We start from the raw sequence: 10,917 nt of genomic DNA, 5'->3' as shown, positions 1-10,917 counted from the left end.
GGCGAAAAGAACTGCAAATAAAAACTTTTCCGGACGTGGAGAATATTCTCGGTCGAATTAAGGCGAAGCCGGCCGCTGTGACCGAGCGATTCTAGGCGCTTCAGTTCTGAACCGCGCTGCTGCTACGGTCGCAGGTTCGAATCCTGCCCCCGCCATGGATGTGTGTGATGTCCATAAGTTAGTTAGGTTTAAGTAGTTCTAAGTTCTAGGGGACTGATGACCACAGATGTTAAGTCCCATAGTGCTTAGGGCAGTTTGAACCATTGTTAAGGAGAGAAGTCGGAACAAACATTCCAGTGTAGATACCCAAGTACTCGAACGCACAAATAAAATTCGTTCATAGATGATACGATACAATAATGATGTCTCAGGTGTTAGCAAAATTAATTTTATACTTTTCTCAACAACTCTTTCTGTGGAAGTTTTTACGGGGTCCAACAGAATGGAAATTTGTCAATGATAACATCTCTCATTACACTTAACGAACAGTTTCGCAGCACTTACGGTATTTTACTTTTTATCTCGAATAAATTTTATGTTTTCACAGAAAAAAAATGTATCACACATGTATAAAAGTTTGAGAATGTTAACATACATTTTTCAGTCAAAATGTGTAAATGGTTCTCTTCTATCAATAGGCTGAAATAAGAATTTACTGTATTTTTCTTCGAAATTTCTTCTAACGTTAACTTTTTATTTATTTTTGCGTAGCAGCAGGCAGAATTTTCTTTTAGAAAGTACTCTATCATACTGTAGACTAAAAGTATAGGGGTGTAATATATTTTTTCGGAATTTTTTCTAACGTTTGAAATCACCAGTAACTGGCAGTGCTGTGAGACAGCGCTGAGGAGGCTATTTTCGTGACGGCCGGAACAGTCGCTGGATGCCACCCGAGGGACAAGTCCACTGGGACGTTTCGATCCTCCTAAAGCTGCCCAGGTCGACTGCTGATGACGTGACTGTGAAGTGGAAACGTGAAGTACGAAACGCAGCTAAGCGGAGGCCAGGCAGAGCTAATGTACTGACGGACGGGGACCGTCGAAAACTGCAAACGGTGGCTGAACAAAAAGTCTCGAAATCAGCAAAAGGAATCACTCGGGACGAGTTTCAATGCGCTATTATCCGCAGTTCAGCTAGCACAATGACCGTGTGTAGGAGAACGGTGTAGAACTGTTGCGGAGCTCCCCATGAATCACACGTTGCTGTATGTCCTCGGAGTCTTTCGCGGCGACGTACATGAATATAACGTTCTCGGTTTCCCAGCAGCGCCAGTTCGAATAAAGTCCTCGAGCTTTCGATGGCCATCTCCGCCATCGTCGTCAGGAGTTCACTGACTGCCGGCGCAACGCTACGCTACGCAAATTCACGGAGCATCGTACCCCGGTGTGTTGTAGGGTGGGCGGATCACGCCTTTCCTACTTCTGCCTGGGTGAGTTGGAAGTTGTCCTCTCGTCGGAAACTTCGTCACGGTTGCGTTTCTTCTTGTGCTTCATCCGGCTCATGTTGCGGCGTGCCTTCACTCCAGCAACAGATGTGGCCACCTTGTGGCCGGGCGCCAGTGCACTTCAGCATCTTCAGGGGGCAGTCTGCAGTCTTTAAACACGTTGGTTCATAGAGCCAAGATTAACTCTGATGACGACCACCTACAGTCTGATTTGCAGAACTTAAAACGTGTTTTCGGGGAAAATGGATACAGCAAAAGAAACATCGCAAACGCTTTCAAGGGCCGCCGACGAAAGATACTAGGTGCATCACTACAGGAGGCCAAACGGACTGTATTCCTGCCATACTGTGGAGCAACTAGCAGTAAGTTCGGACGTCTGCTGCAGAAACATGGGCTAAGACCAGGGTTCCGGCCCGCCCCCAAGATACGAGATATGTTGCGCCCTGTTAAGGACGACTTTGCTCAGTGTCCGGCGTGTATGGCGTACCCTGTGAATGTGGCAGAATGTATATCGGACAAACAATTTGCACGGTTGCGGAGCGTTGCACTGAGCACAAGCGCCGAAGGGAGCTTGACAAGTCGGCCATAGCGGAGCATTGCCTAGAAAACGGACATAAAATACAGCTCGAAAATACAAAAGTGTTGGCCTATGCGTCTACGTATTGGCATTCCGTTATAAAGGAAGGTGCCGAGATTCGTTTAAACAACAACAATTTCAACAGAGACCAGGGATACACACTCAGCAGGGCATGAGGCCTAGCGTTGGACGTCGAAAGAAAGTAGAGACAGATGCGCGACGCGGGAGCGGCAGTTTCAAACGTGTCGCCTCCCCCTGACGTGACTGGTTCTGCCGCAGGCTATAGCGCCGCTAGCTGTCCGGGTCGACTTACGCGCTCGCGCCACATTGTATCGATCTAATTGGCTGATGAAGATGTCATCAGACCTATATAGGCGAGAAGGCGGAGCAGCCCCAACAGTCAGTGAACTCCTGACGACGATGGCGGAGATAGCCATCGAAAGCTCGAGGATTTTATTCGAATTGACGCGGCTGGAAAACCGAGAACGTTTTATTCACACGTTTCTGTAGTCAGTGCTAAGCAACAGGTGAGGTTGAGTGTAAGGACAGGCCACTGGATCACAGGGAGGGAGTGATACGGGGTGACGAGTGACGTCACATGGTGTGCAATGTGGCGATAGGGTTTAGGCTCGGCGAGTGCCTGGGCAACCTTATCTTACCGCCATGTTTCATGGTAATAGCGATGTACAGAGCTGTTGGTGTTGCGGTGTGTGTACGTCTTCCTGGTGTGGTTGCGCTGCTGCCCCGGCCCGCGGGCCGTCTGTTGTGCACCCTGCTGACGCGCGCCCTCCTGTGTGCCGCAGGCATCTCGAGCATCGCGACGCTGACGGTGCTGGCGTTCGAGCGCTACGTGATGATCTCGAGGCCGTTCCAGGCGCGCCGGCTGTCGCGGCGCGGCGCCGCGCTGCTGGTGGCCGCCATCTGGCTGTACTCGCTGCTGCTGACGGCGCCGCCGCTGCTCGGCTGGGGCGACTACGTGCACGAGGCGGCCAACATCAGGTGAGAGCGAGGGAGGCTGGGGCGACTACGTGCACGAGGCGGCCAACTTCAGGTGAAAGCGGGGGAGGCTGGGGCGACTATGTGCACGAGGCGGCCAACATCAGGTGAGAGCGGGGGAAGGCTGGGGCGACTACGTGCACGAGGCGGCCAACATCAGGTGAGAGCGAGGGAGGCTAGGGCAACTACGTGCACGAGGTGGCCAACATCAGGTGAGAGCGGGTGAGGCTGGGGCGACTACGTGCACGAGGCGGCCAACATCAGGTGAGAGCGAGGGAGGCTAGGGCAACTACGTGCACGAGGTGGCCAACATCAGGTGAGAGCGGGGGAGGCTGGGGCGACTATGTGCACGAGGCGGCCAACATCAGGTGAGAGCGGGGGAAGGCTGGGGCGACTACGTGCACGAGGCGGCCAACATCAGGTGAGAGCGAGGGAGGCTAGGGCAACTACGTGCACGAGGTGGCCAACATCAGGTGAGAGCGGGGGAGGCTGGGGCGACTACGTGCACGAGGCGGCCAACATCAGGTGAGAGTGAGGGAGGCTAGGGCGACTACGTGCACGAGGTGGCCAACATCAGGTGAGAGCGAGGGAGGCTGGGGCGACTACGTGCACGAGGAGGCCAACATCAGGTGAGAGCAGGGGAGGCTGGGGCGACTACGTGCACGAGGCAGTCAACATCAGGTGAGAGCGGGGGAGGCTGGGGCGACTACGTGCACGAGGAGGCCAACATCAGATGAGAGCGGCGGCGGGGGAGGCTGGGGCGACTACATGCACGAGGCGGCCAACATCAGGTGAGTGTGGGGAAGGCTGGAGCGATTACGTGCACGAGGCAGCCAACATCAGGTGAGAGAGGGGGCAAGCTGTGGTGGCCGTCAGCCGAGTGCTGGGCTGGGGCACAAGCTCATGCCGTTTCTGTTTACAGTGTTGGTGTTCTCCTTACTGCAGATTTATTTGTCGAGTGTCATTTTGTATTTGTAGTTCAGTGTTGTTATTTGAGTTTGCATATTGCCATGTTGCCGTCTGGAGATAGTGAGTGTATAACACCCTCCTGCTTCCCAGGATTTGCGAAATTACGAGTTGACAATGACTGTGAATTATGATTTTTGACCCGCGTTGGGATAAGGGATCCGAATCCGAAGTAAATAATGATTATTCCGCGGGAAACAGGAGACGTTATAACTTGATCGTTATTGAATGAGTAATTTCATTCAATAACGATCGGTAAATGAAATAATGGGAATAATTTGGAAATAAATTTTGCCAGTGGATATTTTGCCGAAAGAAATGATCAAGTTGTAAAAGCAATCAAAAGATGATGAGCGACAGTACTGTTAAGTACGTGAATAATTGTGTCAAAAAATAAAGTTTACCTGTTTGTAGTGCAGCTGGTGGAACGGGAACTTTTACGTAAGTGCTGTGTCAGGCTCAGTACTATATAAAACAATGTCATAAAATCTAACTACACTTAAACACTAATGGTTAACTTTCAATAAGTATTTTCATAATTATTTTGTTCATAATTTGTCAGCTAAGTGCAACGCTGACAACACAGATAATTATCTATCGAGATTTTGAATAATGGACTGTCATTCTGTCTTTAAAATATGGTACTTTGCACAGTTTAATCTACTGATAATGAAATATATTGCCAATAATTTATTAACTATGTTCTGAATGATAATAATTCATTAATTGGGGGATTGTCAGGTGGAATAAGCTTCATAGTTTCATGAAATATCCTTGAACTAACTTCAGCTGAACATGCGTTGAAATAAATCTTAATAATCAAATTTATTACTTCAGTCTATTATTAAGTTACTACGGTTGGCGTAAGCTTATTAAGTGCAACAGTGAACTACGATAACCAGTCTGAAATTTACTCTTCACCGTCTATGCAAATAATTTGATAATTAACATAATTTCTCTTGATAATAGCGTGACACACTCGGTTCAATAATGTAAGGATCGGAAGGAACCTACTTGGTGTTATTTTCGGGTGGAATGTAACTGCAACACTTCGATTATAATGTGCTTGTTATTAATTGTTTAACTTCAGAGAGAAGCACAGTCACTGGCAAGCCATCTACAACTTTATCCTACGAAAATTACGTAGATCTTACTTCCCTCGTTGTCGGTGGATCGACGGAAGTCCACGGCAACGGCACAATGTGGCAGCGGGCTTTTACTGTTGCGACGTGGGTCCACAGTGCGCTTCACATTTAAGTCCTCGTTTCTTCAGCACTATGCCCATTAATCCATAATAACTTGCCCGGCCATGCTTCCAGATATGCCGACCATTACTTTCCCGTCGTACTTAGATCCACACATTCTAGCCGTTAGATGTAACACAGCTAGGACTAGCAGCACTCGACTGTACGTCTTACGGCGTCACTGCTACTACTGCCCGCTGGCGCGCTCCCGCGCCCAGAGGCGCAACAAAACAGTCTCTCTGACTTCAACGTTAACTAAATATGCCCTGGCTTGCCAGTGTTAAGAGCCTCCTATTCTTTAGAAGTACATAGACCTGTTTATTTCTACAATGGTTTACATCAGTTTACAGCTTGAACATTTAGCTATTTTTCGACACAATCACCATTTCTGTCGACGCATTTTTGTAGACGCTGTGGCAGTTTTCGTATGCCTGTGTCATACCAGCTCGCCGCCATGCTGCGAAGAACGATGCCGCCACTGGCGTGGTTGTTGCCCGGTCTCGGGTGCAAAGTGGTGTGCCCAGGTTTCGTCACCCGTGACAACTGAGTCCAGAAAGTTGTCCTGTTCGGCTGCAAGGCGGTGAAGTAACGCGCAGGAAGCATCAACTCGTTGCCGCATGTGATCCTCAGTCAGCATGCTGTAAGGTGCCTCTTACCCTAAGGTGCCTCTTACGTGAGGAAGACATTTTTACCAGTTTTAATAAATTATTCTCTCTTATTGATGTATACACGATAGTTAGGAAGTTCTGTAGTCAGTAGCCGACCATGAGACGGAGAACATTTCCCACGCTGGCTGCCTAGGTGACGAAGCGACCACAAGTCGCGCGTAGTGAGGTGGGGCTCGGCCCTGGACCGTAGCAACAAGCGTCAGCCTGGGAAATATACGTTACGGGCGCAAAAGTCACCGCTTTCGTTTATTTATATTTAATAATTAAAGTCATTTATGACAACATGAATACTAGGAGGAGCCTCTGGATGTTTAAAACTATTTATCATAATTTTGCCTCGTTAAAATTCACACCCGTTCATTAACAAATGCATATCTTAGTAAGTGCGAACTTGATCGGAAACCACGAACTGTGACGAAACTAGTAAGAGACACGGACTGTGCGCCAAAGTCGGCAGTCGGCGTTAAGAGCTCTTCCTGTCTTGTTTTCGATGGCAGCCATGCTCTCGGTTACGAGTAGTTTGTGACATGAGTCTTTCATTATTGATCTAATAGGAATAAAAGTGATATTACGGCATTCTGAATGTTAATTTCGGGTAAATAGATACCCCAAAGTTGATTGACTGCAATTCAGATAACTAGCTTCCACAGACAGAGACATCCAATGCGCCAATGAAGAGTCTGCTCGGGACGACATTTACGAGAGCTGCACCGCGCACAGGTAGGAGGAAATCCGACGACACGACCCACCGAGGCGGATCAAGGAAGGTTCAACTTACACTCGCAAATTCCGGGTGGAAATGCTGACCAGTTATTCTGTACGTCACATATACCACCGTCTACGGACTCGCGGATAAGCTGAGTAATAACAGTATCAGTTTAGAAGCGAGGGGATCTTGCAATGCGTGGCACCCATCTTGCGCACACCTTCCGGTAGTTCAATGTTTCCGTTAAAATTCTGTGAGCGGTGCTTCGGGGAACCTCAGGAATCGACGTGCAGAGATCATCCGAGGTGATCCGCCGATCTTCACGCATTCTTTGCTCGACCGTCGACACTGTCTCCTCAGAAACTGACGGTCTCCCGCGCCTTTGTTCGTCTTGAATTTGGGTCCGACCAGCTGCAAACTCTCTCCACCACTTACGGACATTTTTGACATCCGTGCACGACTCACCACGCACTCCGTCAATTGGCGATGGATCTGAATCGGCGCAGTGCCCTTTGCGTTCAAAAACCGGATAACTGCGCGCAATTCGCACTTGGCGGTAACATCCAACGGGAGCTCCATTCTCAACGGCTGCCGAGCCAAGACTGAGAGCCTCAGCCCGGCGTGCGCATGTTTACACACAGCGCGTGAAGCACTCTTCGTAACAGTGGAACCAACTGCCACACAAATAGGTTTCTGTACTTATAAAAAAATAGGAGACCCTACTTTTGCGATTACCCTCGCAGCGACATTTCCAATACATTCTTCTATTTGCTAGAAATTGGATAGCCAAGTCGAGAAATAGGAACATTTCCAACACATTCTTCTATTTCAGCTCAACTGTGGGGGGAGGGGAGATGAGAGAAAACAGCGGAAGCAGCTAGAAACTTTTGCGCCGTGTCTGTGGAGATAACGCCATTGGACAGAGTACAGCAAGAAAACGGCTTTCTTGTTTTAAGAAGGATCGTTCTGATATTAGTGACTCTCCACGTTCAGGAAGACCGTCCGGGTTTAAAGAATATCCTCTAAACGCTTTTATCCACATGATTGTATTAGACGGATGGCAAATGTGGTGAAGTGCGATCATTCCATCATAGTGCGACATCTGCATGCACTGCAGAAGATTCAAAAATCAGGTGTACGACTACCGTGTTCTCCGAGCCAAATAGTCAAAGATCTGCGAGCGCCCATAGGTGCCTCTGTGTTTGCTCCTCATCAGTTAGCACGAGAACAACTTTAATCGTTCCCACCCTGTATCGTTACTGGTGACGAGAAAGGATGCTAACACAAGGAAGAGAACGCTATGTTTGAGCCCAAACAAAGCAGCGCGTCCCACAGAAGACGACGTTACGCATCTGGTGGAGCGGCGGCCGTGTGGCGGGCGCACAACGAACTGCTTCCCCGAGGTGTAGCCATCACTGAAACTGAGACGTCTTGCAGACGCAATGCGAGAACGACGACCAGGAAGACTGCGTCAAGTGATGCAGCTCCACGTCAAAGGCAGCCCACATTTTGCTACGCTGACAAAAAAAAAAAGAAAAAAGGAACTGTCGAACAACCTTCAAAGAACTTCCTTTCCGGATTAAAATCCACTCCGAACGTGGTTCGACGGGTTCTTCACCTCAAAATCACGTGATCTGTACAGTCGCGGAATCCAAAAGCTACGCCAGCGTTCATACACTGTTGTAAATAGTGAACGAGAATAATCTATTCATGACTATAAAGTATCTGATTCGTGGTTATTAAACTTGTGGATAAACGCTGCGAACTTGTGCCCAACCCAATAGATTATGAAATGATACACTAAAAGGACTTACTGCGTGACACTTACTATTTCTGCAGTAACATACTTGCCGATAGCGGAAGTAGGGAAGAAACAGATTAGCTTCAGCACGCGACTTGCAGTGCACGCCACTCAGCCACAGTAAGAGTCTAGTCCAGGGACGGCCAGGAATTCTGCTCGCGCATACGTGCGAATCTCTGCCTACAGAGGGACCGATAAACGAGCAGTTCTGTCCCTTCTCCCCCCCTCCCCCACCCCTCTTAAACCAACCAACCTCTGTCTCCCAGAGCCCACACCTTCCCCCATACCACACCACGCAGTGTGAGCGGGAAGAGAGGAAAAGGGCAGGGGGAGAAACTGCAAAACCGGTGCATGTGGCATGCCGCTTAATTTTTTATTTTAGAGTAACATGGATTACGAACAAAACAAATTTTCAATACACTGAAGCGCTAAAGAAACTAGTACAGCCAGGTGTATTCAAATACAGCGATATTTAAACAGGCAGAATACTGCGCTGTGGTCCGTAACGTCTATATAAGACATCAAGTGACTGGCGCTGTTGTTAGATCGGTTACTGCCGCTAAAATGGCAGGTTATCAAGATTTAAGTCAGTCTCAACATGGTGGTGGTGCTACAGTCGGCGCACGAGCGATAGAACACACCACCTCCGCGGTAGCGATGAAGTGGGGATTTTCCCGTACGACCATTTCACGAGTGTACCATGAATATCAGGAATCCGGCAAAACTTCGACATCGCTGAGGTCGGAAAACGATTCTGCAAGAACGGGACCAACGACGACTGAAGAGAATCGTTCAACGTGAGAGAAGTGCAACCCTTCCGCAAACTGCTGCAGATTTCAGTGCTGGGCCATCAACAAGTATGAGCGTGCGAACAATTCAAAACATCACCGATGTGGGCTTTCGGAGCCGAAGGCCCACTCGTCTACCTTCGATGACTGCACGGCACAAAGCTTTACGCTTTCGCTGGGACCTTTAACACCGACACTGGACTGTTGATGACTGGAGACATGTTTCCTGGTCTGACGAGTCTCGTTTCAAGTTGTATCGAGCGGATGGACGTGTACGGGTATGGAGGCAACCTCATGAACCCCTGAACACTGCGTGTGTATAGGGGACTGCTCAAGCTGGTGGAGGCTCTGTAATGGTGTGGGGCGTGTGTAGTTGGAGTGATATGGGATCCCTGATATGTCTAGATACCTCTCTAACAGGTAACACGTACCTAAGCGTCCTGTCTGATCACCTGCATCCATTCGTGTCAATTGTGCATTCCGACGGAATTGAGCAATTACAACAGAACAATGCGACAGCCCACGTGTCCAGAATTACTACAGAGTGGCTCCAGGAACGCTCTTCTGACTTTAAATACTTCCGCCGGCCACCAAACTCCCCGGACATGAACGTTATTGAGTATATCTGGGATGCCTTGCAACGTGCTGTTCAGAAGAGACCTCCACTCCCTGGTACTCTTACGCATTTGTAGACAGCCCTGCACGATTCATGGTGTCAACTCCCTCCAGCACGACTTCAGACATTAGTCGAGTCCACGCCACGTCGTGTAGCGGCACTTATGCGTGTTCCCGGGGGCCCTACAGGATATTAGGCAGGTGTACCAGTATCTTTGTCTCTTCAGTGTATTGTGTAATTATTGTGGCGCGCTCGGGACATAATAAAACTTTTGCGTGGAAAAAAGTGTTGGCATACGGAGAGAAGGACACAGTTTCGCAAATTTCCGTCACTCAGACTGTCATTTCATCGTGACTGACTTCGTTTCGTAGGCTAAAAATGCCTTTCCACGCCCATATGTTTGTCGAAACAATGATAGGCCTGTCACCTGTGCAGCATCATTATTGATGCATAGAAACCGTTCCCAAAGAAAGCAATGTAGATCTCTTCCTCAGTTTTAACGTAAAATAATTTGTCTTTCAAACGGGAATTACACTGCAGATGGAGATCGACCATTTCCACCAGAAGATGGGCAGGGTGCTTACAACCGAAACGACAAACGGTCTCGAAAACAGCTCAAAAACAGAATTAAGTTTATCGTGTTCACAAACGTTTAGAAAGCTATTCTTTCACCACCATAATGGATTGATCAAAATCGAGGTTTCCTTTAACGCCAATGAGCTTAGGGAAATAGAGAGTATTCCTTCACAGACGTTGCCCCTTCCACATGCGATTTTATTTTTAAATGTATCCACTTTCGCCATGAAATAGGAACAAGTCCCTTCTCGCCCCACAATGTCTCACTGAGAGTGCAGTCAACTCTCTCTGCCTTACGAGGAATATAATCATTCTGGATCTTCTAAGTTTTTCTCGCTTTCCCATTTCTCCTTCATAAAATCAACAACAGGGTGTCCCAAATCGAAAACTTGGTCCATGCACGTCCTTTGAGTTAATCAACGTAGTTTACAGTAACATTTTTCAGAATTTTACAGTAATATGTAATGTCTCCGTACTCTTCGTTCAGTTCCATCAAAAACTGTTGCAACTGACGATGTAATTATGTGTGGGACTT

The sequence above is a fragment of the Schistocerca piceifrons genome, chromosome 9 (genome assembly GCF_021461385.2).
Source record: "Schistocerca piceifrons isolate TAMUIC-IGC-003096 chromosome 9, iqSchPice1.1, whole genome shotgun sequence".
Taxonomy (NCBI): Eukaryota; Metazoa; Arthropoda; class Insecta; order Orthoptera; family Acrididae; genus Schistocerca; species Schistocerca piceifrons.
Note: the sequence above shows the minus strand (reverse complement) of the source record.